We start from the raw sequence: 7,785 nt of genomic DNA, 5'->3' as shown, positions 1-7,785 counted from the left end.
GCGTGGGAGCAGATGCTAAAATTTGGCATTTAAGGTCTCAGCACCATCAGAAAATCCTCTCGACTTCACCAACAGAACTTTGGTTTCACAAGGACCAAGCGGCAGCACGCACCTTCCTCTGCCACGGGGTTGTCTCCATCAGGGAATTTGCCTGGACAGCTCGGGGATTCTTTCTTCTTATTTTAATGTTTTGGATGAAGCTTTTAGTGTGTTCCCTCATGTCCTGGTGAAGCCCAGTTTCCCAAAGGCATGTTTAGGTGCACACACCAGTATGAACACGCTGCAGAGAGAAAATCCTCTCCTGAGGTGATGCTCACTTGGTTCCACCCCAAAATCCTGAGATGCCCATGCCTGGCCTGCTTGGTCCTGCTGCATCGCCGGGTCTGGGGCTGAGAAGCTGAGTAGCCAAGATTTAGGACAGGGGCACCTTCCACTAGACAGTTTGCTCCAAGCCCTGTCCAACCTGGCCTTGAACACTTCTAGGGATGGGGCATCTTCGTGCTTCACCCCATGCTGTGGCAACACTCCTGAACTGCCACTGAAATAATCCAGATATCGCCACTGGGTTGAATTTCAGACTCTCTCTAACACCTGGAAGCACAGACACGCCTTTGACATTTCAGAGGACTATCCTTGCCTTGGTCCAGATCCAACTCCTGGTGCTGGGAAGTCCCATGTGGCCCCAAGGGACTGAACTCTGGGGAATTGTTACTTAAGCTCTGGGTCATGGACTGAGGCAGAGCAAGGGAGGTACAGGGATGGCAGAAAGGAGAGTCAAAAAATGGGAGAAGGGATAATACAGATGTATGAACAGGGCCTGAAACAAACCCTGTGTCCTGACCCTACTGAGAGAGTCAAACCTGCTTCTGCATCCAGGAGGGCCACAGGGGAGGGAGGAAGGCAGGTAGGATACATTCCATCTCCAAATGCCCATGTCCAGACAGATGGGTCACATTATCCTGTGCTAGAGCCCATTCCTGGCCACTGCTTCCCACTGCACTCACCCTTCCACCAGCACATCTCATGGCTCTGGATTTGGGCTTGTTCTGCTTGTTTTCCACGGGCATTGAACCTGTGGGAAAACAGTCCTGGGTGTTTTTCAGGTGTTTGGGGGGGTTGTTTGTTTGTTTTGGTGTTTGGTTTCGGTTCTGTTTGTTTGTTGTATCTGCCTTTGTCAACGTTTGTTTAAAGTTATTACAACCACCAGCATGGCAGTAAGAGCTGTATGGAGGTTAAATTTCAAGGGGTGTTGTCAGGCACAGCAAGATCTCATGTTTTGCTTTAAAAGCCCAGGCACAACTGAGGCTTCCCCTCAGTACCTTGGGCATGTGCAGGGACGAGTCTGTTCCCACCCTCGCCAGCAGCATTTACCAGAGGTGGTTTTAGGAAACTGTCAAGCACCTGAGATGACAAAGCTCAGATCCTTGGCAGTTCCCTAAAACCATTCCCACTCATCAAGGTGGTTTGCAGTGCCTCCCGAGCTGCAGAGCAATGGCTCTGTTTAACAGTGCTTTTATTGATAGCCACTGGCAGCCAGGCCTGATTTTCCTTGCTCCCATCTCACCAAAAGCCAGACAGCCCAGAAATATGAGTCTAAACGAATGAGCCATTAGTGCCAGCTGGCTATTTCCAATTGAGTTATATCTTTGCTGTATTATATTACATTGTTGCCTAGAGGTCTTTGCTTCTGCTCTAAATTTCCCTGGCCTGCTTGTTTCATTATCTGAGTGTCACGACTGAACAGCACACGGCAGCTTTTGTGCATTTACTCCAAACACACTGGAAAAAAAATTGCCATTTCTCTGAGCTCTTTGCACTAGAGACTATGAATTACACTTTTTAGGGGCTGGCATTTATGGCCTTGCCTGACAACTGGAAGGCACGGAAAAAGCTGTAGCTGATTCTGGACATTAAGTCACTTGAATTTTGAATGGTATCCAGGTTCTCTGGCTGGGCTCCTGGGCAGACAGTATTTCAGTATGGAAGAGAAAGCCCCTTGCAGGGACAACACTTACAAATAAAGACATTGCAGAAACAGCAAAATGCCTGATCCTGTGGGATGTGGAAATATTTATGCAGGAGGAGATGGGTAAAAGTCCGTGTGGGAATTCAGACCCGGGTTGGCAGCGACAGGACCTCTAAATCCCTTGCAAGTGTTAAGCTCCTAGCTCATGCCTACCAGCATCTTCAGCATCATTTTGCTGTCAGGCTGGAATTATATTCAGCAGAATTTATTCTCAGTATGAATCATTTCTCAGAATGATTATAGCCCCAAATTGGTACCAGGGACTTTGTCACATGCAAGTCTCTTATTGTCCCAGGCCTTTACACCACTCAAGCTCAGCACTTCTCCAAGCTCCCTGTTCCAGTAGTTACAGAAGCATTTTATTTATATGCTGTAATTTCTGCTGCTGCCTCAGCTGTGACATCCCTCATTAGGAGACCCACTCAGAGAATGAGTCCTATACTCACGAGAAATACTTCTGGGTTCATTACATGTTCCTGGAAATGGCCTTCTTTTAGAAATAAAAGCTTGGTTTGTTTTATTTACAACGCCTATAAACTGCTCCTGCTATTCTGGAGCTTTCCTCTGCTCTCAGGATCTGTAATAGCTCCCGTGGTTAAGTGCAGCTCAAAGAAGAGACTTGTAGCAGAAGGGGATGAGAAAGCCTATGCTGTGCCTGCATCATCTCTATACTGTCACCTGCCACTAAATTCCCACTTTATTATTTGACTGCAAGGGAGAAAGAAGGGGAAAATTACAGTCTAAAGAGGAAATGGAAGATGTGAATGCAATATTTCTCTCCCTCACACTGCCATTTTCTCTCTCCTTAACTGCTGTTTCATTCTCTGACACCAAACTCTTATGAGAAGTTGCAGCCCATCTGTAAGAAGAATTTCTGAAACTTCTCAAACGTTATCCTGAGTTATGAATCAAAAGCATATCATTCCTCACTCATCTGACCTACACTGACTCCTGAGGGGAGACAGACTGGCTGGCAGCAGTGAGGCAAAATGAATGTTATAGATAAAACTATGCATTTATCATAGATAAAACTATGCATGCATTTATCTAGGTTGTGCTCAAATTTTTCATCATCATAATCACTGCTGACAACAATAAAAAGTGGGTACTGCAATAAATTGCTGCAGGAATGATGAATGCCTCCTCTGGGCTTATTTCCACGTGGTGGTGGGACAGCTGATCACATCAGACTCCTGCCACGGAGTAAAGCATGAAGTCTGCACGATTTTATGAAAATGAGTAGTTCTGGTCAAATCCATTTGTGCACAGCTCAAATGACTTCACTGCAGCACTACAAGCTGTGCTGTGGACATCCCAGACTGTGAATTATCTCAAAGGCACTTAGACCCTAAGAAGCTCTGCACTGTAAATCCCAACCTCCCATTTGCATCTTTAATTTTCTTTGAGGAGCAGGAATAACGTGGGCCTTGATTTTTCCACAGCTCTCTCTAAAGCTCAGGGTCCCCCAAATGAGATGGGTGTTGTAAAGTGAAGAGATTTATTTCATGTCTTGTGTAGGTAAATCCTGCCTCCTGGAAGAAGGATGCAAGTGTAGCAAAGGGAGGGAACTAACTGCTAAAAATAATCTTTAAAAAGTCACCTATGCAAAAATAGGCAACAGAACCTTTGGTTGTGCTTCAGACTGTGCTCTGGAGCATTACATTTTAACCAAGTCACTGCAAAACCAAACCCCTGTAATTACATCTTCTCCATCAATCATCACCATCTCCATCTCCTCAGTTTGTCTAACTGCCAGCTCAGAAAGATTCATCTGGCATCTAAATATCTAACTATTTTGCACTTTCAGGTCAGTATCAATGGGAAAAAAAAAAAGCAAAAAAACCCCTCTAGTAACTTTGTGTTTGGGGTTTTCTGGGAAGGACTTTTGGTAGTGTTCTCTTTTCTATTATCAAAAAAGACAACACAGTGCTAATGTTTTCCATCTGTATTGCCTTTGAACTGCTGGCAGATGCAGAAAGTTGGGTCTAGGTGATATAATTTACTAGCTGACCTTCAGAACTCCAGGGTATTTGCACGTGTTCTGTGAGTGCCCTTGGAATGGTGTGATGTGGCTTTTCTCAGATTTGGCAACCACTGCAGAGCTCCCGTTGCCAGGATGGATGGGAAGCTGCCTTTTCAGAGGGATCTCACTTGAGACACCACCTCTTCTCCACTGGCTTGGGAAGGAGAAAGGTTCCTGTGAGGAGGACTTGGAATGTGAGCAGAGGCCACAAGCTGTGACGTGCTACGGGCAGTGAGCGAGCACGAGGCTTTCTGAGCTCTCCCTGTAATTCTGGTCGTAAATCCTTCATCCACAGACTGTCATCACTGTCACTGGGGGAAAACTCACCCTTGGACCTAGGGTTTCCCTGTCAGCCATCAACTTTGTGCCCTTGGGCAAATTATATACTGCCAGGTTTTTAGGGCTAAAACCAGGCAGGCAATGCTCATCTACTGTCAGTGACCTAGAGAGGATTAATTAGTTGATGCTTTGAAAAGCCTCCCTATCACCAGGGCACTGCTCCCAGTAACACTGCCTATTGTTCCAGCTGCTGGCTGTGCCCCAGGAATGGGTCTGACATAAAAGGGGGACACAAAAACTAAGTGGAAAAAAATCAGGAGGATGGAGGGAGCAGAGTCTCAGACATAGAAGTAAATGACTGATTTTGAGGAGTGGTATGTGTTATCAACGTTTTTAATAGGATAAATGGCATGCTAAGAACCTCAGTGTTTCTTGTAGGGGAAGGGTGAGAAGATTTGGGAAGGGGAGGAAGGCAGGGCAGAGCACTAGGCAGTGGAGGGAAGGGCAGAGGGAGAGGGAGAGGCAGAGTGGGGAAAGGATCCAAGAGCAGAGAAGCCTTATCTGCTTTCTCCTCTCAGCATCAGAATGTTCGGATCTTCGTGCCAGCTGCTCCTCCTCAGAGATGAGTAGTGTGAGATGCTGAGGCCTCTCAATGAAAACAGCAAACAGCATCCTCCTCATCCCCCAGCTCCTGCACTCTCCCAAACATCTCTCTTACATCCTTTCTGGCAGGCAGTGTAAGACTCGTGGGAAGTAAAGTAGCCCTGCCTTGTCATGTGTGAAAAGCTGGTCTTCACTGGGAAGCTGTTTATAGAGAGGTGTGAATGTGGAGAGACTCCAACACTGAGATCCCCATTCAGCTACAGAGCAGAGTAAATACAGTGCACCTCAGGCTCCTAATTTTGGAAACCCACTGTAAAGAGGGGGATCAGCAAAGCACCAACTGGGGCCTTTCAAGCCTTAGTTATTTGCATTTGTTCACATCCTGAAATCATCAAACACATCCTTTTATTTAAGTAAAGAGACTTGCAATGTTTCTTGCCCTCAGCTTTGTGTCAATTAGTGGCACTTTTTAGCCTTTGTGGCACCTTCACTTGACAGATGCCCAGGGAAAGGGATCTTTAGGCAGATTTTGACCGGTTTTTTTTTTTGGAACTGCATTGAAACTCTAATTAGATCCTCCTCTACTCATTTTTCAGGGGAAAAACAGAGAAAAACTCTCTCAGATATTCGCTCAGGGGTTATGGCACTGACCTTGCTCAAGGGACACACACTCAGATTCCTGGCCTGATTGAAACAGAGAAAAAACCTCTAAGCACGTCTCCCAGATCCAAACCCAGATCCCAGAAGGATATGCCAACACCTGGCCTCCCTCTCAGATGCTGCAAAGTAGTTAATATTCCCAGGCTCTTCAAAATACATACATGGAGTGTATTTAAGTCTTTAACTGAAGGGTAGTTTCGTTCCCTTTCACAGAACCCTTGAATCCACAGGTGCCCCGGGGGTTAGAGAAGGTGTGAACATGACCAATATGAAGAGTGGCAGTGAAGGGCTGGAAATGGGAATTGCCACATCAGTCAGAAGTGCACAAATCTACACCGTATCCTCCAGGCAGCCCAGGGCCAACCAAAGGATCAGAAATAAAGCTTGCAAATAGAAGGCTGGGCATGCTACCAAGCCTTCTTCTATGTGTAAAGGTGCTCTCCTGTACTCAAAATCCTATTTAGAATAACTTTTCGGTAAGAATAGACTTTGAATTAGAACTACCTTTGGTTATATTTGCTGCAATGAAAAAGGCAGGCAAGTTTTGGCATGGCCCAGCTTCTGTGCTTTACTGTCTAAAAAGTTTTGTTCAGAAAACGAACAAACAAACAAACCACAGACCACCATTTTTAGTTAGGGAGTAGATGTTCAGGTGCCTGTTTTGTCCGAGGAACTTAATCAAGTAAGTTAAGCTGAACTCTTGTTCTTGCTCTGGTACTTACCCTCTCTCTGGTGCACAGGACACTGCAGCAGTTTTATGCCATGTTTAATTAAGTTGATGTCTTGCTCTAATATGTGCTGGGAGTGCTCTCCTCTCCATTCTCATGAAGGGTTTGACTTCTATTCAGGCAGTTTGTTTATAAACCGAGCTGTCTGGCTCACAAACACGGGCTCTTACCCCCACTCTCAGGCTTGTTTTAAGTTAATATAAGAATTTAGACAACTCAATTCCAATTAAACATTGATAAATTTATTAAGCAAGCGATAATAAAGCAAACAGCGCTGGGTGGCCTGGGGGGCAAGTGCCCCACCCGAGACACACACTGAAAATATAGTAAATGTTCCTTTTTATACATTTCCAAGTCCCGAGTTTTGAATGCGGCTGCGTTGAGCCTTGAGTTCGTGGTTTATTGCTAAGTGGTCATCTGGGATTTGTCAAAGATGAAAGCTGCAGTTCTTATCAGCTGTAAATTTTACCAATACTGATACTTGTTTGTTTAGCAAGAAGTCTGCAATTATTTTTACTGACACTTGCTTAATTAACAGGATGTCCATGAAGCTTATCTTGTTGAATTATAACAAAAGTTCCTTATTCCCTCATAAGCGTAAGATTTTATGAACAAAGTTAACAATCTATTACAGGCTGGCTGTTGCTAGTGCAGTCCCTTGGCAGCATGTATTACTTGAGGTGCTGTGAGTGTCACTGCCTCACCCCGGGCAGCTGTCACCTCTGAGAGCCAGCACGGAATGCCTGGGAAGGGTGGGAAAAGGAGTGGTCAAAGAGCAGAGTGGGCTGTTCCTTCCCGGTCCAGGCTGTTCTGCTTGCCATGAATTCTCTCTCAGTGCAGTGGGCTGTGCGTTAATACTCCCCCCTCCTCCTGTACCAGCTGCTGGACACTCGGAATTAACTCGGTGATAGGCGTTGCTGTTACTCCTGCCCTGACGTGAGACAGCATCTTTCCATCGAGGGCTGACTTTGGGGAATACCAGAAGTGAGTAACTGTAAGATCAAGGCCCCAGCCCTTGCTATTTTAAGGAACCAAACCTGTCCCAACCACTCACCACATTCAACTATTTGACTTTTTTAACTACTTAAAGGTCATTGCAATGAAAAAAGGGTTTTGTGGGCCAAATTTCCAGTGAGTTCTTAAGACAGTCCAGCCCCACAGCTGAGTTCTGGCAACATCCTGAAAGAAAGAACATGACATTTCTGTAACACAGGAATACTGCCTTTAAACCCTGTTTTCTATCAGCTTGTCTTTTTTGCACTGATTCTCCTCCCCTCACACTCTGTGATTAAATGTTCTCCTCTTCCCCAAACTTACTGTCTGCAGAACTGCTGCCTTCTCCTCTTTCCCCAAGCATGCAGCCTTGGAATCCAAGATCCTGCACCTTGTCCTGCTCACTCATGGCTCTCTGTGCAAGAGAGGGAGGGGAAGGAAGAAAAGGCTTCTAGTCTGCTCTGCTTAGGATT

The sequence above is a fragment of the Empidonax traillii genome, unplaced genomic scaffold (assembly GCF_003031625.1).
Source record: "Empidonax traillii isolate 1590-97213 ecotype Southwest subspecies unplaced genomic scaffold, ASM303162v1 scaffold1318:size131291, whole genome shotgun sequence".
NCBI lineage: Eukaryota > Metazoa > Chordata > Aves > Passeriformes > Tyrannidae > Empidonax > Empidonax traillii.
The sequence above is the reverse complement of the archived record's forward strand: the minus strand, read 5'-3'. Positions refer to the sequence as shown.